Source organism: Schistocerca americana, chromosome 5 (assembly GCF_021461395.2).
Source record: "Schistocerca americana isolate TAMUIC-IGC-003095 chromosome 5, iqSchAmer2.1, whole genome shotgun sequence".
Classification (NCBI taxonomy): Eukaryota; Metazoa; Arthropoda; class Insecta; order Orthoptera; family Acrididae; genus Schistocerca; species Schistocerca americana.
Window position 1 is genome coordinate 632589736 of NC_060123.1, and position 27108 is coordinate 632616843.

The window sequence follows — 27108 nt, forward strand, 5'->3', positions numbered from 1 at the left end:
CGCAGATAGGTGAAGCAACTGAAGTGATTCCTTCCTACATCGAACAATCAAAAGAGTGTGACTTTGCTTTGCAGCAGTTAGCGGACGAATGGCTGGGAGGCAGATGTAAGGACCATAAAACCCGATTCTTAGACACGTATGGTGAAGAAATCATGCTTCTTGACAGACATAAAAGGAAAACAGTAGTCTGTTTCAAAAGCAGGCTATAGGACACTCTGCAATAGATTATATCACAGCAGACTATCAGATCGACGAGAAGAACGTCTGAGAATTGTATGTGGCACTGCAGATATAATTCGTGAGGACATCCACACCTAGGTCTATCATACATCGCAATGCCCCTCACCTTATGATTTCTTCCCAGATGTCCACTCGGCGATCCTTGAGTCACTGCTCCATTTCTTTGAATCGTTGATTTTGAAAAACAAGCGAGAAGCTCTAGATAAATGGAATAAAGTGTGTTGCTTTGTTACATTCAGTGGTTTCTGCAGCAAGACCATGGTCATTTCTATGTTCGCTATCGATCAGGCCCAGTACATTCATGAACGAAAGATTCGGATCAAGACTTACTGTGGAAGCTCTTAGTGCAATTGGATTCGTAGCTCCATACATGGAAGCTTCTCCCTTTTTAAGAAGACATCGACTGCATGACCTGAGCATCCTAACATAACTAGTCGTCTTCTATAAAGCCGATTTTAACATCTGCACGATTGGCAGGTTGAATACTTTCCATTCCATTGGAAGAATCATAGCAGTCACTCCCTACACAGCTATGGAGTCTGACAAGAACATTGATCCGCAAAGAAATCGTTTGGTTTCTGGATTTTTGTCTACAGTTGGTACATCTCAGCTGATGTCCTATCAAAATGCAAATGAAGTTGGCTTAAACAGTATTAATATAAAGCATCTCACTTTCGACGACCCTGAGTGGTTGAAGGTATCGCTCTCTGAATATAAGATTCTGTGGCTTTATGGAATGTGGAAGAAATTCACTAACGTGCTAGAATGGAATGGATACACGGAAGAAGTCACAAATCACCCAGAGTCGGTTCGGTCAAAAATAATGTGCCTTCCATTATTATACTCCAGACTTTCTTCTGACATTATTGAAAAAATTTCTAAATTATTGTCAAAAGTGTGTATTGTCACTTCCGATCAGACACTTTACCTGAAGGCGATGTATACTGCAAGAACCGAAGGCAGTGGTGCAAACATATCATTGTACGACTGGGTGAGTTCCACCTTCTAATATCCTTATTGAGATGCTCCAGTATAACAATGGCAGAAAGTACTGAAAACAGTCTGTATAGAGTGTTGAGTGGACATGCGTACATTTGTGAAATAAGAGCTCATACGCTGCTTCATCTGGTATTGTCACGTTGCATCTTTCAGGGGACTGAGTTCAAAGACGATCCAACGAAAATAGTTGAATAATTATTGCTTCCCCATAACAGATCAGAACCAGCCACATTCTCCCAAACGACCTCAATGGAACTGAAAATTGATAAAATGTGAGTCTCCGATATTTAAATTTTATATATTTTAATACTGTCATGCCCTTTTATTTGTTTATTTGTACAATTTTTTATATTTCTCATACGTAAATTCATGGTAGCCAATACTATGTGCTTGGTTTTCATTTTAACAACCTCTTCTTAGCAATCAAGTCATGAATTAAAATAAATAAAGTTACACAGGAATGAACGAAATTAAAAAGACACACACAAAAAATACATATGTGCTCATTAGACGACCATCTTCCCATTTGGAATTTCATTTCATTGAATAACTTTGACGTACAAAAAAAATATGATTTTATCTTTCAGTTGAACGAACGCTTAATAGTGCCTACAACTGAAAAATATAGGTGCTTTTATAACATGAAATTTCATGGTTTAAAACTTTGATAACTTGACGTTTTTTATTTGGAGTAGCTGTTTTTGAGTTACAGCCATTGGAGCCGCCTTTTAGCCAAGTTGGTAAAAATGAGCGAACTTTGACAACTGACTACAGGCAAACGGCTGCACTGGTTTTGACATTAAAGTAGGTCATTCGACGCAAAATTTAATGCTCTTTCATTTTCGTAATAGTAAAATGTTCAGTACGATATTTAGTTTCCCAGTGATGAGCGAAAACCCGAAAAAATTGCCTATTTTTTTTTTTTTTTTTTTGCTATAAAATGTTATCTCGTCGGTTTTGAAGTTCGAAAACCTTAATTCAACGTACTGTCCATCACATGCACAGTCTAAAAATATAAAATATTCTATCTCGTGTTTTTACAAGCAAAAAGTCCCCTTATTGGTCTAAAAGTCCGAGTACGTAGTGCTGTACAGCTGAGCCCGTAAGATGTTAATGAAATACTGTTTTGACATTGGTAACATGCTTTATTCACTATGTGAAAGTGCACGGTTTCTAACCAGCAGCTGGTGCCAGAGATCTCTTTGCTTTAAATATTTTTATGTTGCAATTCACAAACGCAATGTAAATGAATGAAATGCACTGGTGTGTCATTAAAGAAATACCATAGCCCTGTTTGATTGTTAACACCTCTGTTGTGCGTTATTTTCTTTGGATTTTTAAAGTAGACACTGTTAAGGTGAAGTACATTTGCAGGTTATACGAAGGTCTTCAAAGTGAATGGTATGATTAAACTGCAAATCAAAGATTTTTAACTTCATTTCATAATTATTGTTTAGGTACTAGTGTTTATTAATATTGATTTTGAGGCGTATATGTAGCTACAGGATATGAGTACAAGAAGATTGTTAAAATAACATTGAACGTATATGTGCATGAGGCTGATATATTACATGCTTGTGTTACTTACCATTTTTCGCGTAGAATAATATGTGTTCTTGAACGAGATTCAATGAGGTTTCAAAACACGTTGTGCAGATGTGTCCACCTGTCTTCCCCTCTTTTCTCGCCTTCGCTCGGTCATGGGGCAGCTGCAATGGGACTGAGCGAGAGACAAACATCCGGTGCACTTGAAATTTAAAAGCGGTTGTTTTAGACAGTCATAACTGTGTACTGTCACAATCATGGCCCAAACTTTCACGCCATATCAGTTGCTTGGGCTGATATCTTACACGCGTACTTTTTTCTTCTAAAAATACGACGCCGAGTTGGTGACGTTTCCTGGTAAGTGTAGATAAAACTGAGAAATTTTTTGTTCCGCTGTTGCTATATGGGCATCATCTCTATATCCGTTCTATTGTTGTTCCTAAAAAGACTCCCTAAGTACCTGAAGAGGCCAACTGTCTTGAATATGAATCCGCCTGCAATCAAAAATGCATTACTCTGGTTGTATCACTTTGCTTGCTTTTACAAAACTTTCTGTCGATCTGCTGTAAGATGGCGTTAAATAAAATAGGTGAAACGGTGTCCTATTGTCTCAGTCCAAGGAACAACTTAAAATTTCCAATTTCCTCGACAGGTGTCTTTATACGTTATAAAGTTGCATCTATAAATATTTTTCAAGTACCTAATCTTTCATTATCTAGAAAAGAAATGTCTGAAGAAACAAAGCGTTCCTTACGTTTGGAATGGAGTATGGAATGAAACGTTGCCGTATTGCCTTCGTTATCGTCATAACTGCCCAGCTGTTATTGAGATGGTATGTGGCGCCACTTGATGCAGAAAATCATCGTCTCTGATGCAATTTGCACAGGAACTATTACACTGTAGATGTGCCTAGGCCAGTGGCCGTGCTCTGTCCTCGAAGTCTTTGAAAAGTTAATCTTTCAACAAGACAGCACAAGACTGCATTTTGTCAATATTCCCATGAGCTGTCTCAGTAAAGAGAATGTTTGACTGTTGCGTTGAAACTCATTGAACACATCCGAAGGATATTCGGAAAGTAAGTACCGATCGGTCAAGAAGTGGAAACCACTGTGAAAGTCTCATAAAGCTTTGTACATATGTGTTTGAGGGTGTCTCTAGCATGCCTGTCGGTTACATCACTTCACTCTTTTCATTTCTGAGCGCATGATGAGCGCATAAAGATGCGTAGAAAATAGTGTGTCCCGCCAAGTATGAGGTCCTGGTGAGAGATTTCGCCTGGTGTTATGCAGCCCACATTACAGAACTGTCATACGGTTCCTACGTTATGACGATTCTCAGTCGCAATCTGCAGGGACAATGAAAATGCTCCTGCAGCGTTTTCGATGGGAAGTATTTGATCACCCACACTATAGCCATTAATTGGCTCTCTCTGAGTTTCATCTCTGGTAACATTAACTACTGGATATGAAGACAACTTTTTCGCACAGACAACGAGTCATAGATGAGCGCAGAGAATTGACGGGAAGCATAGACGGCTGCCTTCTATGACGAAGGTATTGGAAAGATGGTACAACGCTACGACAAATGTCTACGTCGGAGTGGTGACTATGTACAGCAGTGGCTGGAAGCCGTAGCTAACTGTTCCAGATAAAATATTTCTGATTTTCAAAATGGTTTCTATTTCGCGATCAATCGGAACTTACTTTATGAATAGCCCTTGTATCGTCGTGACACAATACTATATACACAGTCGTTACAGTCACTCACCTAATGCACATAACACACAAATCTCACAAATCGCGCTCGAATCGGAAATTAGGACGCTGAACAACTCCTGTTGGTCTCCCAGCCAACAACATCATACTAATACGCAAACACTACATTGTTTTCTAAATCATTTACATAACTCACGTCGGTTGTTTGTTTCCCCGGTGGTAAGGGCAGAATATTAAATTAAATACAAATATACAAACGACAAAAACTGTGGCGAAATTTATCGCTTAATTGCAAATGCAAACGTAAGTAAGGTTGGCACGCATACAGTACGCTCATTATTAATGCCATCATCATCTTCCTTCCATGGATCAAACTGTTGCCTGTTCTAAACAAACCAACAAAATCATTCCCATCTCTTTGAAGGTCTTCCGATATCTCTTTTCCCATTCGGCTTGTAGTTTATGATTTTCCGAGAAATTCTCTGACCTCGCATTCTGTTGAGGTGTTGTCTTCAGCCTTCTAATATTTTGGATATTTTCCATTTATGCTCAAAATATTTAATTATGTTGTAATATCTTCGTTTTCAATCACATCTCTGCTTTTGCAGCCCTTCGTTTTTCTTAGCAACCTCATCTTTGCTGCCTGAATTATATTTTCTTGGGTTTTTGCGGTAACCCAGCTTTCGCTCTCATAGGATACCACAGGAACCGCCATTACTTTATAGAATTTCACTACGGTTTCTATTGTACTTTTTGGCCCAGTATTCTGCAGATGGTACCCCAGACAGCTTCGAATTTGTGTACGGTATGTTGTGCTCAGTATCAGAGTCAATATCGAAACTTACAGCATACGCCGAATGAGAGATTTGAGTCGCTGGCTCCAAAACTGGATTATCCAAAATAATTTTTGTTCTGAGAGGATAACTTCATCTAAATGCCATTATTTTTGGTTTTTTATTAGAAATTTTGAAGTTGTATTTTTTGTAAATTTGGTTCAGTTAGTATAGGGATCTTTGGAGGCCATCTTCACTCTTTTGAATAATAACGACGTCATCAGCAGTCAAAAGTACATTCAGGTATCCCTCATTCGTTATCTTAATTCCTTCGTTTACGTTACATTTCCATTTGCGAGGAACTAAGTCAATGTAAATATTAAAGAGGGTAGATGATAGTCCACAACCTTGTCTAACACCTTGGTTAATAATTATTTCTTCAAATCAGTTCCTACGTATGTTCATCACAATGCGTGTAGCTTTGTAAAGACTTTTCACTATCTCTATTCGGTGACAAGGATATCCACATTCAGGCATAATCTTCCACTGGCTATCACAGCTCACATGGTCAAAAGCGTTGTTAAGGTCGGTAAAGGCCATATGAGTTTCTATGTTTGATTCTCTGTGTTTTCTGCAATGTTTTTAAAAAACACATTATATGTGCATGAGCGACCTGTTCTCAATCCATTTTGTTCTTGAGAAATAATAGGTTCTGTGATAGTCTTCACGCGGTTATTGACTATATTTGAGATTTAATATTAATTAATATTATTTGCATTCATCTTTTAATTTCTATACAAGGAAGTTGGCATCAGATTCATGCAAATTTAGCATAGGTAATTCGAATCACACCTATCTTCCAGCATTTATATGAATTATATTCTCGTTTTAAATAGAAAAACAAATATCTTTATACATAAAGGCTATTATATAGCATCTGCATTTGTAAAAGAACCGAAATTTCTCTTTGAAACATGTCTTCACAACGTTCTACAATACCTTTGGTGAAAATAAGTCTACAGCAGTTCGTGTAGTGATAGGATCTATTATATTAATTTAGCAAGAGCCATACTTACGACTCCGTTTTTTAAAACTTAATATCCTCCGAAAATTTGCCCAAAATCACCGAAAGATAAATAGTTATGTTAAAATGTATATCACTGGCTAAAAATAACGCTATTGTAGTCAACAATACGTTTTTATGTCGTAGTAGACCCACCAAAAGGAATGGTGACATTAGGTCGATCTACACTAACGAAGCAAATATGAAAGGCACTTTCTCACTGACATGTCGGTTTAATGCTAATTCTACGCAGTTGCCTCCAAGTGGAATTCCGTCGGTTAAGTACTGTTGCTTTCCCAAAGAGACTCAGCCAATAACGAGGGTATTCCATGTTTCTCGTCCCAGTTTTTTCTTGCTACACTCCCCCATCCCCCAGTATCATCGTAGAGTATAACATCCAAGGGTGCAACAACGTCTCATTTCTCCATCGTAAGCAGTCAAGTAAACAAAAAGTTATGTGATTCATCATCTTTTATTCTCATAATGCATGTCATAATGCATAATGCAGGCTTATCACCTGCAGCGATTGAAGAAATATCGGCTGTTGATCTTGGAAACATATGCGTAACCATAAAGACGCTTTTCGAGAGTAAGAGCTGCTGTTGAATCGCAGAATATTGTAACATCTCCCCTCCCCACCTACAATAACTCAAACACTGATCTTGTGATGGATGCATCTATCAGTTTTTGAAACTATGCTTCGTTTTCGAATAACCTGTTGGTATTGGGAATCGTACTATTAGAACACTGTGCGAAGTCTGGAATATTCACATTTGAAGGTTTGTTCTAAATAACCACCGCAGGCTGTTAAGAGTTTTTATTTTTATTACTGTGCAAGCTCTTTCAAACTTGAGACCATTATGTGATCTGGCATACTGTGGTACAGCTTTCGGCTTCTATGGAATGTGGAAGGGCTAAAGAGCGCCCTAGCACGAACAAACAACAATTTTCTGTACGCACAGTACATAATAATCCTCGTAGAAACTCTGACAACTACAGCCTTGGAAATAAACGCATTGTACTCACAACATATACAAGCAACGCAACCACCAAGAGAACGGTGGACACGCTCGTGATGAATTTCTAAAACCTCTCCGTAATAGCCATGTACGTAGAACCACTAACGCCAGTAGAAGACATAATAGCAGCCGTTATGACCGCCTTAAGACACTTGACACCAGGACGAAACATCATCGTAGCCGGAGATCTCTACTGCAGATTAGACACCATTAGTCATAGAACAAACGAGCTGCTAAACATCATGGCAGAGGAGGGACTCACCCTAGTCAACAAGGCAGACGAACGAACATACTTCACACACTCAGGATGTGACACCAAAGACTTAATATTCTTCAAAGGATGCAACATCACGCTAAATAATTATAAAGTATGTTACTCAGCAGATGAAATTCCTCTAAAGAAGCAGCTTTCGCTTCCCAAACGCGGAGAGCAGAGTAAGAGCCACAGGAACTAAAACCTCGCGGCAGCTAAACAGCCACGTACTGAGTCAGAAGAGTGGAAAGAATTTGAGAACCACATAAAGGGAAACGACACTGAATAGGACATCATAGCCCTGGAAAAACCGATTCATTCTGCCCCAATTTACAATCTCAAAAGGAAAAGGCAGATATGGTTCAACGAAGAATGTCGTGGAAAAAGAAAGATCACCCTCCAGGCACTACATTCGGCAAAATCCACCCAGAGTCTAGAGGATATAAGATCCTACAGCCAAATCGGAAAAAATACAAAAATTTTCTGAAGACTAAACGAAAGTAATACATGGAACAGGAAGCAATCAATATGGTGGAGGAAGCCAGAAAGGACCCATATTTAGCACTGAGACGACGAAAAGTTTAGAGCAGTGCACAAACAGATGTAACGGTTTGGGAAGAACATTGAAGCAACTTTCTCAGCATAGATAAAAGCAATATCGCATATGAACCTATCACTATGAAGACATACCTAGCGGAAACTAACTCCTTCACGACGGCAGAGATACACGAGATAATAGCACCTCTAAAACACGATATGGCTCCAGGCCCCGACGGAATATGTAATGAACATATAAAAGGCTCAACTAGCCTATTACTCCAACCAATAACAGATATATTATACTTATGGCTACAAGAGGGCAACATACCAGAAACTTGGAGGACGTCGATTATTAAGATGCTATTTAAGAGGAAAGGCAACCAAATGTATCAAAACTACTACAGGGAATTTTCCTGGAAGGATACAAATTCAAGGTACTAACAAGCGTTATCACAAAGCACATTTCTGAAGAAGTAGAGCAGAAGACCCCGGAAGAACAGTTAGGAACGCGCTACACGCCGTTAGCAACCTAATAGATGACATAGAGGACACAGTAAGACATGCCCAAGGAAACGTCCACGCAGTCTTCGTAAATTATACAAAGGCCTTCGTTAAACTAAATTGGCGTATGCTAATCTCAAAACTAGAATCAATAACATGGAAAGGTAAACTTATAACATTGATCCATAACATGCTGCCGGCTAACTTCATTCAGATCACAGACGACGTAAGCACGTCGGAAACGGTAACACAAACCAACGGCGTATTGCAGGGCACCCACCAAGCCCTTTACATTTCGATATTCCCACATACGATTTTGTACAGATGATAAGACAAGAAACGGAGGACGTCAAAATCTATATGTGTGCTTACGAAGTAGTCATTGGATCGAACTCCAGACTCAACCTGCACAGAGCTACCAACCAACTCGAGAATTCGGCGCAGGAAAACAAAATGGAAATTAACACGGGAAAAATCTTGAATATGACATTCGGCAAAGGAGGTCGAGAAGCTGCGGAGGACAGAATATATCTTCTGACGGAACCTCTTATGACAGGCAATAGCTTAAGATATCTGGGACTGACTCTGCAGACCACTGCCAGATCATTCGGAATACACGTAATAGTTCGAGCAGCAGCTGCCACGAAAGCCATGTTTGACATCAAGGCAATATCCAGACCGTCATTAAAAACAGTCATGGCCTTGTTACCCGCAAAAATAGTTCCTATCTCAACCTATGGAACAGATCCCATTTGGAAAAAGTTGAGTCTAAAAGATCTTAGGTCTCTGGAAGCAGTTAAATCATCTTCTTGAAAGCCGCCCTAGGTGTTCCAAAACACACGAAGTCGACGCTAGTACACGAACTCGACAAGGAAACCCTTTTCATAGAGGAACTGCGTATGATGCTCCCATCCACCGACAACTCGAATGAACTTCTAATGGTTCAAATGGCTCTGAGCACTATGGGACTCAACTGCTGAGGTCATTAGTCCCTAGAACTTAGAACTAGTTAAACCTAACTAACCTAAGGACATCACAAACATCCATGCCCGAGGCAGCATTCGAACCTGCGACCGTAGCGGTCTTGCGGTTCTACACTGCAGCGCCTTTAACCGCACGGCCACGTCGGCCGGCTATGAACTCCTACATCAAATAGAGAAGAAGTGGAGGGAAATTTGGCTGGACTTTAATACAACAGAAGCTATGACAAACAGTTCCTGGACCAACATAAATCAAGAACTCGGACACCTGGTGAACTCAATAGCAGTGCATGGATACCACCACAAAATATGCGAGAACAAGAGTTTCCACGACCCCGGCAGCAATTGTGTGTGTGAACTGTGCGACCAACCCTGTGACCGTTACCATGTGGCCAGCTGTAAAAAATGGGTAATATCACTGGTAGAGCTCTGTAAATAACAAACAATGTGAACACTGACGAACAAGGTGTGATATCACAAAGCTATGTAATTTGTGTAACTTATGAACAACATGTGTGCATTTATTCTAATAAAAGTAATAAAATACACAACGAAATCAAAGAATTTATGCAAAGAGAAAATTGCTATGCAATATAATATTCAATTAAACCAGTAAACACTTTTAAAATTTTAAATGATGAATCCCACATGTCTACGATAAAGATTGTTAAGGGGCTCCGGAAAGGCTCAAAATCATGAAAAGTTCAATTTTTACTTTTTTGCGTTTTCTGAATCTGCAGACTATTACCTTTTAATAGATATATAATTTATTCAATTCCGAAGACTACAACTATTTTTAAATTTTTTTTGAAATGTGTTCTACATGGGCGTGACCCACTGTGGCGCTGTTAAATTGCTGTCAAATGGTGTTATTATTAACGTCCGTGTTCATCAGGTACATTTTAGTGATGTGAGATCAAGTATGTGTTGTGGCTAACCTGTGATGGTTCGATATATATCGCTGGTGTGATTGTCGATTGTTTCATGTTTATTTACTTCTGTCGTTATCTCGAAAATATTCGTAATTAATTCTGTTTCTTGAGTCTCTGTTTTGTTGAAGTATAATAATGAGTAAAAGTAAAGTTATTAGAAATCCTCTGAAGGCTTTTATGAAAAGGAGAAATGTTGGAAAGCCAAAGGTATGTGTTATTACTGTAAACAATAAAGACGATAACCAAGTGAGTGAACCTAACCTCTCAAGTACACCTGCCCATAGCAGTCAAAGTGGGAAAGAAAATACTTCACAGAAGAAGCTTGGTTCAATGAGTGAAAACTATGAATGTTTTATGGGCGAATCGGATGTGAATGAAATATTTGATATGTCGGTTCTCAAAGGAATTTTTTCAAACTGTGTAAGATGTATTCATTGTAGTGAAGTTGGTCTGGAACTCTCCATAATAAAGCATGTAGGACTTGCTAGTGAAATACAACTGAAATGTGATAAGTGTTCATACATGACCACCTTTTGGAACAGTGTTGCAGTAACTGCAACTGAAGAAAATGGTAGCAAAATCTACGAACACAACATTAGATTTGTTTATTCCTTGCGTTCAGTTGGTAAGGGTGCTACTGCAGGTGCAATTTTCTGTGGCATCATGAATCTTCCAAATCCCCCAATCAAGTTTACGACCTATAATAAATTAATAGGGTCTAAAGTAGAAGATGTCTGTATAGAATTTATTAAGAACGCTGTGGAAGAGGCAGTAATGGAAAACAATGGTAACAGAAATTTGACTGCAGCTTTCGATGGTACCTGGCATAAACGGGGACACACATCTCTTCATGGTGTAGTATCTGCCACCAGTATGTATACAGGGAAAGTTTTAGATGTAGCAGTAATATCAAAGTATTGTAGATGTCCACAAAAATATAAAGGTACACATGAAAATAATTGCAAAGCTAACTATAGTGGCAGTAGTGAAGGAATGGAAGTGGCTGGTGTTGCCAGTATATTCCAGCGTTCTGAGGCGTGTGATAAAGTGCGATATGTTAATTACCTTGGTGACGGTGATTCTAAAAGTTTCAAACATGTTCAAGGACTGAAGCCCTATGGTGATGATGTTGTAGTGCAGATATTTGAGTGTATTTGACACGTACAGAAGCGAATGGGAACAAGACTTCGGCGACTGAAAGCTTCGTACAAAAACCAAAAACTCAGTGATGGTAAAGGGTTGGATCGGAAGGGAAGGTTAACTGACAGTGTAATTGACAAAATACAGAACTATTATGGAATGGCTATTAGGCAAAATACACAAAGTGTCGACGAAATGAAGAAAGCTGTTTGGGCTCTTTTTTTTCATACTTCTTCAACCGATGAAAATCCCCAACATAGCTTGTGTCCCAAAGAAGAAGGCAGTTGGTGTAAATATAACAATGGATTGCTAACTGGTGAAGTGCACACTCATAAGCATAGTCTGCCTCATGCAATAATGGAGGTGATAAAACCTATTTACAGAGACTTAGCAGCACCTGAACTGTTGAAAAAGTGTATTCACGGAAAAACTCAAAACCCCAAAGAAAGTGTAAATAGTGTTATATGGTCGAGAATCCCCATGACTGTATTTGTTGGAATAGAAACACTTCACTTTGGTGTGTATGATGCTGTTGCGACTTTCAATGATGGCAACATTGTAAGGTGCAAGGTATTTAGAAATATGGGAATGAAGATAGGTTCTAACATGGTAAGAGCGATGTTTGCTTTAGACAAGGAACGCCTTCGGGCTGCAGACAGGGCTGTAAAGAGTCTAGAAATACAAGCAAGAGTCAACAGGAGGAGGAACAAGAGGAAGCTGGAGGAGGAGTTTGCAGAAGATGAAGATAATCCATCCTATGGACCTGGAATGTACTAAAAAGTTAATCCAATCTTTGTCGCTCGATTCCCAAAACTTTTATTTTCTCATACTAATTACATGTTTTCTAAGGATCTTCCAAACACATTTGTTTCAAACTTTCAGTAAATGTTACACAGTACCTTCTGCATAATTTAACACAGCCTTTTTCCAAAAAACTGTATATTTTTGAATATATAAATAAAAATTGCAAAAAAATGTTGTGAATTTTCATTACAATTGAAAAAAAATCATCTTTAATAACTGAACTAAAATTTTGTAAAATCCCTGTGTTAAGTTGTAGCCCATATTCCAATAAATAATCTGTAAAAGTTCAACTTCCTACCTCAAATACTTTGTGAGAAAATATGTAATTTATAAGCGTTATTTTAACACTGCAAGTATAGGGCGTTCTGGAGCCCCTGAAGCGTACGTCTTATAAAAACTAATTAAAAGTAATCAAAAACTGTGCATTCAATCTGTTCTATAGTATACTTTACTAAATTTTGTTATAAATATTAGAAAATATTGTATCAAGAAACGGAGTATGTAGAAGAAAGGAAGTATCTCAGTACATGTGTTCTTAAGGTGATAACCTTTATAGATTTAAACAATAATGTAATGCCAAATACAGTCATTACTAGAGAATAAGGAATTAATTTTGATATAAACTGTAGACATTCGGTATTCGTCAAAAAGGTCGAAAAACTGCTTATCAGTTTATCTTATTATCATGTTACATTATGTCTTTTCTCTTAGTAAAAATCTATGCTCTTGTTCTGAACTCCATCCAGGTTCAATCAGATGCTTACCTTAAAATGAAAAGAGCTCTTGAATAAAAAAATAAAACCTTTTAGCAACTTTCGGCGATTATTTATAACAAACCGACTTAATTGGTAGCTTTGATGCACAGTTTTAAGGTTTTATTTACAATTAGATAAAATAAATGTAAGCAAGTATCTAAGAAGTTGTAGCGCTCCAAAGGTACCCTGAAATCGAGAATTTTAACGAAAGTTATTTAGGGAAATAGGAGGGTCTGCATCCAGACGAGAATGCGATGTAATACTTAATCACCCCAGTACACATGTTTTCCTCTGAAGTATTGTTAACGCGTACGAGAAGCGGTGACCTACATACTCTGCCAAAGAGTGGCACATCGTAGTCACATCAGTTCTCTTCATACTTAAATTATGAAAGCAGTAGTACAGAAAATACCACTGTATTCACAGTAAAACTTGCTGTCTCCTTTTGTGAAATATACGTCTTGGAGGGTGACATCAGTACTTGTGTATATCCACTCTTTACAGCGTGGTACTTATTCACTGCAAATGCCATGCCTAATGACATTCTAGCTCTAGAAATGTTATGACAAAGCTGTAATATTACTCGCAAAACAAATCACAAGCGAATGAACTACGAAACTCAAACAAACAAGCATGCTAAAAAGCAAATTGCAAATTTCATTAACGTCAGTGGGTATAAAGAGAAATTACATTATGTTATTAATATATGAAATTAAATTTGCTGCGAGCATTGTTTGGACAAAAGTGAGTCTTCGTCAATGAACTAAAATGAAAACACACAATGTGTGTAGTTTAACATTTGTAACAGGTTTCCCGCCAGTATACGCTTACATACGACGACAAGTAGGTTGGCGTTGAGTGTTACACGTATGAGGCTAACCTTGATAAATATTGAACAGGGAGGAGCATACCACGGAACTGCTGAAACCGCTAAACAAACGCCCGTCAACGATGAGAATGCTGTTAGATACAGTTAATACAAAAATAAAAGAAGCTAGCATACCGTTCTTACTTTCATTGCAGTGTTTCATATGAAATTACTTTTTGGGTAGCTCATCAAGCCAAGCTAAAAATTCGCGAATCCAAAAACGTGTAATAAGAGTTATTTCTATTGTGAACTCAAGAACATCCTGCAGAGGCCTTTTAGGAAACTAAGGACACTAACTACTGCTTCCCAATATATTTCTTCCTCAGTGAAATTTGTCATTAAAATGTAAGTTCTTGGAATAATTACTAGAAATAAGAGTAATCTTCACAAAGATTTCAATTACCTTATTCCCGATAGGTGTCCAGTGTTCGGGAACACGTATTTTCTATAACTTGTCAATGACCATAAAATATTTAACTACTAATAAAGTTCAAGTTAAGAGGAAGGTAAAAATTTGTTGGTGGCCAACTATTTCCACTTCGCTGATGAATTTATTAGTAAAACTGACTGATGTGTATATATTATTAATAATATGAAGTAATGCGACTATTGCATATAGTATGACTTCTGAAAACATTCAGTACAATAATGTAGTCATTATTCGCAGGTGTTGTAAAGTTATGCATGAGTACAGTAAGCTAAGAATTATAGTATGCACCATAGTGTATTGAACATTTACTTTTTTGTGACAAGTTTGCTGTTCCACTTTAAATAACATCGTATTAAAGTTTATTCACTTACTCCACATTAATCCTGTGTAAGGTACATTAGCAAATGTCTTTTCATGTTACTATTTATTGTGTGTTCTTGTTCTCTGTCAAGTTCTACATCCTTGAGGATCACCTCACTGTGAATCTATTGGAACCCAAAGTACATCAATTCTAACCTGAGTTCAAATCAACGTCAGTCTTTATGACCAAACAGTAAAGGTTAGATTTGAGATCATAAATTATTGATTTTAGTAATGATCGTCCGCTTTTCGAGTACTATAGTAACAGTAGTTCGTAAAATATATTGGTCCAAATACAGGCATTAGTGGCTTCGAAAATTAATAATCAGAAACAAAAAATATGGTTGAACAGTGTATATATGCATGCCATGTTACACAAAAGCCACTGAGTCTGCCATCCACACTCTGGTACGCATCTAAACGACTTATTTCTGCTCTATTGCTAAATACCGATTGGTATATTGTCACGAACAGTAGCCAGTGGGCAAATTCGTTATAAGAGTAAGTGTTCACCAAGGAATTACTTCATTATAGATCCTCTCAGAAAGTAAAAATGTGCACTTTGTAAGACTTTCGGGTGCCTTCCACACCACACCCTAAGGTTACACTACATCATGCAGGCACCACCTTTTGCAAGTGCAATAATAGTTGCAATCAATGACGCTGACCAGATTCCATTATGTGTATCCACTCCCATGACCCATGGAGTAACGCCCGATAATGGTGCCCTGTGCTCTGTGTGGATTTTTTCCGAAGTCTTTCGGAAACACTCCCTACGTCAGACGTTAAAAGTTGAACAAAGGTCCGTGACTGACTTGTCTCCGTATATTAAACTGCGCTGCTGGGCATCAAAACTGCAACGCTAGGAAGGACAGCAAATAAGGAAATGTTGCTCATTGTGTGGATATAGTGTAATGGCAGGAATACATGATTAAACTTGTAGGTGACTTGGGGGTATACAAAGTGAGAAATTTGCTACACAAGATTGTCATACTATTTCAGCTCAGCACTGGAATTCATAACTTATAGCGGCTGATCAGTTTCCTGGTAACCAATCATCAGATATACTCCGTGGGTGAGCTGGGGCGGGGGGATGTGCTGGTAGGGGCAACATTGGGAAATCCTGTCACCTTCTACCGAGACAATTCCACAGTGACCTTGAATATATGGCAGAGCCACAGGTTTTAAGATGTCCGAAATTGTCGCAGTGATGACAGCCTGTGGTGCTCCAGTCCGCCGAAAACAAGCCCAGTCCCTGACACAAGTTAAGTGACGTTACTGTAGAATCCTGCAAGGCCGATTGAACAGTATGTTAGTCTTCTCGGGCGCTAGAGACGTGCAACTTGAACATGGTCTACGTGACTACATCGATTCCAAATTTGTATTTCACCAGGTAGTCCCGACCAAAGTGTACGGCAATACCGTACAACGAAAAGTCGCGGTCTCGACAGGCTACTGTACCGCCACTGTCAAATTATGACACGTACTGCTAGGCGTTTCTTATATCTACACCACGCGTAACACGATCTCCCCGCAAACGAAAAATACTTCAAAGGGATTTAGGAGTGGGAAACCCGTTGATAACACAGCCGCTGGCATTATGAGGCCCCGCACACACACACACACACACACGCACGCACGCACACACACACAAATATTCTGATGTTGATGAATCTGAATTTTCCATTGGCTTTTGTGAGACAATCATACAAACGGAGTTTTTTCATACAAAACTGAGGCACACTTTTATTTTTGTCAAGGACTAACTCCAGTGTCATGGTGTATTTCATGTGGTTACTTTATAGTGACAATATTATTTACATGCTGTTCCTGAGTAGATTTATGGTTTCTTTTATGTTCGTCTTCATTTTTTACAAGTTTTTTGATTAGATCAAAAAACTCAAAAGCTAGAGCCAGTCTAGGAAACCTTATACCATACCTGCCTTCGTTTTCATAAATTGACGCTAAAATCGCTGTCAGATTCTCGATAGCAAAATGTCTGTCGGTCAGTGTAATCTATCCTCACGTTCAAAATGTAGATGGCGTTGCTCCTACTTATTTTTTTCCGATTGTTGTATCAGTTATCATTTGCATATCGAAGTATGTGATACACTTCACGGCAAATTAGCGTTTTTACATGTCGCATTGACGGTGTCGTATTTTTAATGAGGAACAGTGTATGTGGAATACTTGCACTGATGAGCCGAAACACTATACAGCTGGATTAACAGCGTGTTGGTCCACTCATGGGGCGCTATACAGCGGTAATTCTGTGCGGTATGGATTCCACAAGTTCATCATAACAGTCTGGAGATATGTGGCAGCAGACGTCCAAACACAGGTCACACAGTTCCCATAAGTTACGTGCTGGGGGTCTGTGAGCGTGAAGTTGGCCTCCATAGTGTTCCACATGAGATCGATCGTTGTCAGATCAGGCGAACTGGTACACAAGATGTGGTGTCACCGCAAGGCACCACACTTGCTAGGTTGTAGGCTTCAGATCGGCCGCCGTCAGTCAGTACACATCGGACCCGCGAGTCGCCACTGTCGACGCTAGCAGACCGAGCGCCGCCACTCGGCTGGTCTTACGAGAAAAACTAGCGCACTGTCCAGTTCTATAGCCGACCTTAATAGGAGTAGTTCACTTGTTATATAACTTCAGAGATATCATTTGCAGAGACTCTAGTAAGCATAGCCTTTAGCTAAGTGAGTAGCTACAACCTAGCCTCATACAATTTATGAATTGACAATTGATCTACTCGTATATGTGTGAAGCATTCGCATGTGTGAAGTATTCGCAGTTTAATCTATAACTGCACTTGTAAATATCATTGTACAAAGTCAAGATGGACGTTCACCGTTGATGCTGAATTAAAGCAAAGTATTTAACTGTATTCCTGTCTACTAGCTTTCTAATCACTAAGATGTTCCAGATACATCCCGTCAAGTATAGTTCATTGATCCTCACGTCAGCCTACGTGATCAACGCGTGCAATTAATGGCCACACCTCGTAGTCAGACTGAGTCAAATTGCGTGACTCAGCCGAGTCACCCTTTTCTCATGAGGCCCATAATTCAGACTCATACATAACGCAAGACATGAACGTGAGTTCACTATCATTCTCCCAAAGCCACTGTACATTATTTAGGCCTTGTGACAGAGATAACTGCCCTGCTGCAAGATGCCATCGGCAATGCGCAAGACAGCAAGCCTGAAGGGATGGAAGTGCTGCGCAATAATGTACATGTATTCGACAGCTGTCATGGCGACTTCGATTATGAGGGCCCGTTTCGTGCATGATTCTTCCAAACACAGCCACCGATCTGGTCTGACAGGAAGTGTAATTTACCCGACTAGGTGACACGTTTCCATTGATTCACAGTTCAGTCTCGATGATCTCATACTAACTGCAATCGTAATCGACGGTGTTGTTGAGTCGACATGGGAACACGTAGGGGTCATCTGGTCTACAGTCACCTTTTCAACTCGTGCACCAAACAGTGCCCTCCGAATCACTTTTGCCGACGTCAGCGCTGTGTTCTGTTGTCAGATATGTCACAAATCGCCACCTATATCGCTTTACTGAGCGGAGAAGCCTCCGACTTCAACATTTACACCTACATCTACATCACCACTCTTCAGTTCACAATTAAGTGTGTGACTGAGAGATCAGCGAACCATCTTCAAGCTATATCTTTACCATTCTGCTCTCGAGCGATGTGGGCGAAATTTAACACTCTAATCTTTTCGTGCGACCTCCGGTTTATCTTATTTTATTACAATGGTCCCTTCTCCCTGAGAATGTGAGCACCAACAAAATGTTTTAGGATTCGGAGGAGGAAGTTTGTGACGAAAATTTGGTGAAAAGATCCTGCCCCAACGAAAAACGCTTTTTTCTAATGATTGCCACCTCGACTCGCGTATTATATCCATGACACACTGTTCTCCGCTTCGCGATAATACAAAAGGAGCTCCTCTTCTTTGAGCTTTTCCTATGTTCTCCGTCAGTCTTATCTGACGCACATACCTTACCACGTGGCGGTACTCCAGTAGAAGACGGACAAGCGTAGTGTAGGTAGTCTCAACAACAGACCTGTTCTGTCATACAATGAAGGCTTTCACGACCGGATGGTACTGTTGTTGATAATTCTTCCGGGTTGTATGGCCGTGGTCCATAGAATATTTCTATTCCTAACGTTTCGTCCAATACTACGTTGGACATCCTCAGAGGTATGGCTGGTCCTGTTGAGTCCTGCCTACTGACCAGCCATACCTCTGAGGATGTCCAACGTAGTATTGGACGAAACGTTAGGAATAGAAATATTCCATGGACCACGGCCATATAACCCGGAAGAATTATCAACAACAGACCTGTTCTATATTCTAACTGCCCTGCCAGTAAAACGCAGTCTTTCGTTTGCTTTCCCTACAACATTGTGTATGATATCGCTCTAGTTTCAGTTATTCGTAACTGTAATCCAGAAATATTTAGTTGTATTCACAGCTTAAAGATTTGTGTGATTTATCGTGTAACCGAAATTTATTGGATTCGTTTTGTGTGCTCTGTGGATGACTTCATACTTTCATTATTTTGAATCAACAGCCACGTTTCGCACCGTACAGATAACTTCTCTAAATCATTTTGCAATTTGTTTTGATCTTCTGCAGACAACCTAAGATGGTTCCTCAGTGCGGCTGGTCCCTGCGGAGGTTCGAGGCCTCCCTCGGGCATGTGTGTGTGTGTTTGTCCTTAGAATAATTTCGGTTAAGTAGTGTGTAAGCTTAGGGACTGATGACCTTAGCAGTTAAGTCCCATAAGATTTCACACACATTTGAACATTTTTTTGGTTGCTCAGATTGTCTCCTAAATCGTTTGTGTAGACTACGAAGAGTAGAGGCTTTTTAACAATTACTAATGGAACGTTATATAACGCTTCTGTTTTATTCGTTGACCTTCCGTCAGTTGCTACGAAATGTGACCTTTCTGATGGGAAATCTGGAATCCAATGGCACAACTAAGACGATACTCCACAGGTATGCTGTTTGATTGGAAGTCGCTTGTGATGAACTGTCCTTCTTGCCGCCACCCTGAACCTCCCGGGACAGAGTGAGTGTACCCCAGCGTCTAGCGTAAGCCATGGAATAGTGAAAAAAGAGTTCAAATGTCTGCGAGTCGTGTAGCTGAGGCGGAACGTGGGGACCAGCCCGCTATTCACCCAGCGGGATGTGGGAAACCACAAAAAAACTACATCCTGGCTAACCAGCATACCGGCCCTCGTCATTAATCCGCCGGGCGTATACGATCCGTGGCTGGCGCGTCTACCCGAGTCCAGCAAGCAGCGCATTAGCGCTCTCGGCTACCCTGGCAGGTGTCTTCTTCAAGAGTCGTGTAGATTATTTGTCAATAAATCGTTTTCTTTGAGGTAATACTGCTGTACGTCTGAAATTTATTGAATTAATCATATCGAGTTTCTTGAGTACTGATGTCACCCACTCAAGTACAGATTTTTTGTTGAATAAACGGTTATATATTGTTGCTGAATATGGAGCTATTGTATAAGCATTTAATGAAATGTGCTTCATTGGGATACAGGTTTGATTGCAAGACTTACTTTTATTAAATGATTTAAGCTGCTTCACTACACTCAGGATATCTACATCTAAGATGCTCTTATTGGCAGGTGTTCTTGAGTGAAATTCTGTAATTCGACTACTTTGGTGAACGAATTTCGGAAAAAAACTTTACTACAGTGGCACTATCATCGGTAACGTTACCATTGCTATAGCGGTATAAAGGTTATGATTGTGTCTGTACCGCTGTTCTATTTTACGACTACATACGACGAGAATCTCTTTGGATTTAATGCCAGATTTAGAGACAGCGTGTGCGTGCGGAAATTATTAAAAGCATCTCACACTGATGTCCATGATAAATTTAGAGCCTCAGTAAAACTCTTGGCAATTTTACGTTGGTTTATACAGGGTGTTACAAAAAGGTACGGCCAAACTTTCAGGAAACATTCTTCACACACAAAGAAAGAAAATATGTTATGTGAACATGTGTCCGGAATCGCTTAATTTCCATGTTAGAGCTCATTTTATTACTTCTCTTCAAATCACATTAATCATGGAATGGAAACACGCAGCAACAGAATGTACCAGCGTGACTTCAAACACTTTGTTACAGGAAATGTTCAAAATGTCCTCCGTTAGCGAGGATAGATGCATCCACCCTCCGTCGCATGGAATCCCTGACGGGCTGATGCAGCCCTGGAGAATGGCGTATTGCATCACAGGCGTCCACAATACGAGCACGAAGAGTCTCTACGTTTGGTACCGGGGTTGCGTAGACTAGAGCTTTCAAATGCCCCCATAAATGAAAGTCAAGAGGGTTGAGGTCAGGAGAGCGTGGAGGCCATGGAATTGGTCCGCCTTTACCAATCCATCGGTCACAGAATCTGTTGCTGAGAAGCGTACGAACACTTCGACTGAAATGTGCAGGAGCTCCATCGTGCATGAACCACATGTTGTGTCGTACTTGTAAAGGCACATGTTCTAGCAGCACAGGTAGAGTATCCCGTATGAAATTACGATAACGTGCTCCATTGAGCATAGGTGGAATATCATACTGACAAAACTAAAATGAGCTCTAACATGGAAATTAAGCGTTTCCGGACACATGTCCAAATAACATCTTTTCTTTATTTGTGTGTGAGGAATGTTTCCTGAAAGTTTGGCCGTACCTTTATGTAACACCCTGTATTTGGTATGCATGTTACATTGTTTCCACAACAGCGCTCTGACTTGTTTCGTGTTCCATGGGGGATCAGTATATCGCTTATTAATTTATGTGGTACATACTCTCAATTGCTGTCGATGCTATTCCTTTGAACTGAAACAACGTGTGCAGTATGCTTACAATGTCACTTTGGAAGGAGTAGAGTCTGTGTCTTAAGAAGATGTCAAGTGAAATTTTATCTGATTTTTTAAACAGTTACATTTTAAGTTTATTTTTTGGTGGACTTTATGTAACTGTAGTCAGTATTTCTACTGTGGCCTTGTGGTAACTAATCCCTGTAACCGTTTTGATGTTCCCTATTTGATCAGGATTATTTGTTGCTAAGAGGTCAAGTATGATTTGACAACCAATTACACTGAGTGGTCTCCTCAAACCAACCGATTTTAAACATGTATTTTCACGAACACATAGGGGGTAGACTGAAGTCACCAGGAACTATAATTCTATGAGTGTGGTACCTATCTGAAATGAGAAAACTTTCTGTGAACTGGTCAGAAACTGTATCATCTGCATCGTGATGTCGGTGAAAGGAACCAATTATTAATTTATTCAGGTTGTTAAGTACAGCCTCTAAGCGTTCCAACTTACAGAAACTATCAGTTTCAATTTCAGTGCAAGATTAACTACTTCTAACAGCAGTCAACACTCCACCACCAACGATATTTAATCTATCCTTGAACACTGAGAGGTCTTTTGCAAAAATTTCGGCTGAAATTGCCTCCGGCGTTAGCCAGCTTTCAGTACCAAGGAGTATTTGAGCTCCAGCGCTTTGTACTAGCGCTTGTAACTCTGGTTCTTCCACAACACAATACTAGCTACGATAGGGATGTGCAGACTTCCTAGTATTTGGGGCCTCATTACGAAACTCCACGAGCATAAAAAATAGCATAAAATAATCGTGTACGTCGTTACTTGACATTACTTGTGTCACAAATGCTCATTTTATTTAAAAAATATAATTACAGCAATATACCCTTTACAGAAAAATTATTTACACGATTTAAATTCAAACATGGCATTCCACTGATTTCAGAACTGGTTCAATGTATGGTTCTGTTTTTGTCGTAGAGAAGCCCAAAGCTGGCTCTATAATCTCACTCGTCAAGTGGCTCCTAATTTTTAATTTGTCAGTGTTAATTACGGAAAACGTTGTTCATGTTGACGCGAAGGGGCTAGAGCATTTGAATGCATTATCTACTGTTAACTTACAATTGTTTCGTGTCGACACAACGACAGTAATTCAACAGATTCGTTTCGTATGGAAGCAGAGTAAAAATTTTTTAAGAATGAACAATGAAGGGCGGGGCCCCACCTGATCAGTTTTAGACCGCATTCGACCCACGGGCCGCGGTCTGTGTATCCCCGATTTACCGCTACAGTACCGATTGTTGCTAGGACTACCCTCAGCCTCTGTTTGCTCTGCGCCCTTTCTGCTGTTACCCAACATCATCTAATCTGAAAAACCTTCCTGTGGTTAGGTGTGGACGGTCCAAACCTTGTCGTCTACTTCCCCTTTCACCGTTCTTCAGCATTTTACGCAGACGCTTACGAGTGTGGCACGTCAACAGCCGACTATCTTCGTCGTTTCTGAGCTGCTCTTTGCCAGGCGCCGTGGCATAGCTATCCGCCACTTGTCAGGCCGGCGAATGTCAATCGATTGCGCACTTTGGGCATCGTATAGTCGCTAAAATGTTTCCCCTTTCGAGTCTTCTCGGCTGTCTAATTCCTTGACCGTGACGAGTGTCCGCCATGCCACCTTTAGGTATTCAGTCTCGCGATGAGCGATGCTTGTAATGTTCTGGCCTGTCACCAAAGTTTGACACGCATTTAAAAATTTTGCTTTTCAATGTAGACAAGAAACAATTCCGAGTTTTAGAGGTGAATGTTTTATTTGTGTCTACTCATGCTAGGCATCATCAGAGATCTATAATAAGAATATAGAAAATCATAAACTGTACATTTGTTAATAGGAGGCCTAGGGTGATTCTTGGTAGCTCGTTTAAATTATCTAACCATTCAAGTGTTCTTCTATATGTACTAGATACACACAGTACAGGTTTTCATCCTCCATGTTGCGAGGATAGGACAGGCCAGTATTTCATAGCTTCTATCTGGAAACCAAGTTCACAACGTTGTATTCCTCCTACATATCGAACAAGGGACTACTCGACGCACCACCGGTGCCGCGTAGTGAACTACTGAACGACGTATCGTAATAGACAGTATACTGCGGGCGGAGCCCACGTATCGTGCAGAGATAGAACAGATAGCGGCTGTAAACGTTACCCTAGACGACTGGAAAACCGTGGTCTCGTCAGATGAGTCCAGATTTTAGTTGGTAAGAAGTGGTAGTAGCGTTCGAGTATGGCGCAAACCCTACGAAACCATAGACCGAAGTAATCAACAATGTACTGTGCAAGTTTGAGGTCTCTTAATAACGGTGTGAGCTGTGTTTACATGGAATGGACTGGCTCCTGTGGTCCAACTAAACCGATCACTGACAGGAAACGGTTATGTACGTCTACTTTTGAGACCATATGCTGCCTTTCATGGACTTCATGCCCTAAACAACGATTGAATGTCTATAGGTGACAGTACACCATGTCAGTGGGCCACACTTGTTTGGAGTTGGTCTAAAGAACATTCTGGACATTTGAGACGATGTTTTGTCCATCTACGTCACCCGACATGAATCTCATCGAACTTTTATGGGACTGGCAACGTTTTCGCAATTATGGAGCGGCATGCCTCAGTATTTCTGCAAAGGGCTTCCACCGACTTTTTGAGTCCATGCCACGTTGAGATGCTGCACTGCGCCGGGAAAAGGAAGATCGGGGACGATATTACGTGATATCCAATGATTTTTGTCATCTTAATGTACAGTATACCGACTTGCAGACCATCAGTAAGTAGAAATAACTCTCAAGAAAAACTTAACAGCATCAACATAACACAAGACAATGGATGCAACACTAATACAGTACACAATGTAGACAACACAACTGAAATATAAATACAAGCAGAAGACCTCGCAGTTCCTGTGCTGTGTTTTAAAAATCTTAATATTGTTCCGTACATTTTTCTATTTGAATGGGAGGTGGGGAGTGGAGAAGGATATGCAAAAGCTTTTTTGCGTACACGTAAACCTTCCAAACAATCCAGACCAAGAAAGATTATAAACTGTGTTCTCTCCGCCTATTAATTATATACCTATTAACCATATGGAGAGTGGTAACGTAGATAACACAGACTACAACAATGATAGTGTGTGTCATATTAGACCTGGAGAAAAGTATTTTCTCAATGCAGGTCTTTGTTCAGCACAGTGTCACCGGTTATAAATATGGCCAGATTACGATTGGTTCTCATGAATAATGTCATTCATTAGGTCTGAAGTAACAAGGGAGGGAGGCTCATATCACTACATATCCAGCACTTTGACTGTTAGACTCTGGGTGCGGCGTTTACCCAGATTGTAAACAAGTGCACTCTTTGTCACTGTGAGGGTTCCAGGACCAGGGGATGCAGGCTCTGATCACGATGCACTGTGGGCTCATGACTGGACCCTAGATGTATCAAGGTGCACACAGAAGCTGTGTCCAGCATATTACAGATGCCAGTAGTGGGGTAGGGAGGCTTTAGTCACCGCATATGCTGTCACTTGGTCATCGGCTCTGGTTGGCTGTAACGCCACTGATCGAAAGCTGATTTTCGATATGTATTATATTTCTCGATACACTTACATAAATATATTAGTCGATAAGTGGACATCCTTCAGAGACCATCAGAATTTTGGTTCTTGGTTATGACTGAGAAAGATGTGAAATATTAAAAGCAAGTAGACCTGATGACATAATTAACACTGAGAGTGAGCACGCTGAAAGTGAGTTTGCTGGCGTACGCTGGCGCCAACACATCATGTGGCAAAGAGGTGGGAGACGATAGATAGAGGTCACCAACAGACTCGTAGGAAACATGCCGCCAACACCCTCTCAGCCGCCAGTATTTAGGATCGCCACCACGGACTGGAGGGGTGAGTCTGTTAGAGTCTATCGCACCGAGTAAGTTCCAGTGTCATCAGTTTCAGCCCAGCAGGAATAACATGCACTTAACCCCGACGCTAACAAAGAGACAGGCAGCACATAGCAACCATAACTGTGAACATAGCGGACTTTGTACTTCACCATGGACTATGCACAAGAGCTTGCACCACAGTGAATGTCTTGGGTTAAGTAAACTTTCCATTCTTATGAATAAAGAACCCAATTTATCTAAGCCTGCAGTTTGTCTTATAGAAAGAGGATACCAGATACCAAACAACGTTCCCTCCTGGCTTCCTATGGCACAGATCTACAGAGACGAGACCACATAAGACTGAGAATATGTTCTGGTTATTGACAGTAACTCTTTTCTTGATATATCTGATGTATCTCGTAGAGAAAAAAATTTAACTAATTCATGTAATGACAGAGAAGCTGATAATGTTTTGAGTGAAGTGGTTAGTGTTGATGCAGAAAGTAGCCGTTTAATTGTTTTGAAAGACAGTCACAAAGATGAAGAGAATGGAAAAGAGATGTGATTTTCCAGTAACAAATGAGGTTCTGACTATGTGTAGAGAGTGGTGTTTCATGAGCAAGATTTTATAAAATGATTCTGTATGGGTAAAATTGTACAAATTATGTAATAAAATGTAGATTCATAGTGTGAGAAATATCAGAAGCAATTTCATCCACAGTTCAGCAACAATTCAAATGAACACTATGTTATACATCAAATGATCTTGACTTTTGCAAAATGATAGATTCTGATGAAAATTTTAGTATTTTTCATTGAACAAATGATTTTGCAGGGGTATTGAAGCGAAGAATTACTGCACTCTGAGAAGGTAAAATTACGTGTGCCCTTGCTCGAAAAGTACACAGTTTTGGTTTGGTAACAGAAGTAAGGGAAAGCAAACTGTAACATTTAACAGTAATATTATATCTGGTTACGGAAAATTTAATGGCAGGATTATTTTTTGATTTGACATTGAAATGGGAAAGGCACCATTGCATGTAGCAGTTAAAAGAGTGGGGAAAAAAACGCCAGCAGAGTAACGTGTCTCAGAAAAAGTACAATGATGTAATAAAATTTTGTTTCTTATGGATAATTCACAGACATATTTTCACAATGAAAAATTTTCGACAGGCTAAATTGTATTTTATTAATGATTTACTTGTGCTGTCTAAATATTTAATAATTATTTAATATTTTGCCATACATTATGCTATGATTAATGCTGAACTGTGATTTCTAGATGGTTTTGCCTATTTTGTACTTAGTATTAATAACTTTGGCTATATTGTAGAGGAATTAACGCTAGGAGTTATATTACGTTGAGACAGTTTTATG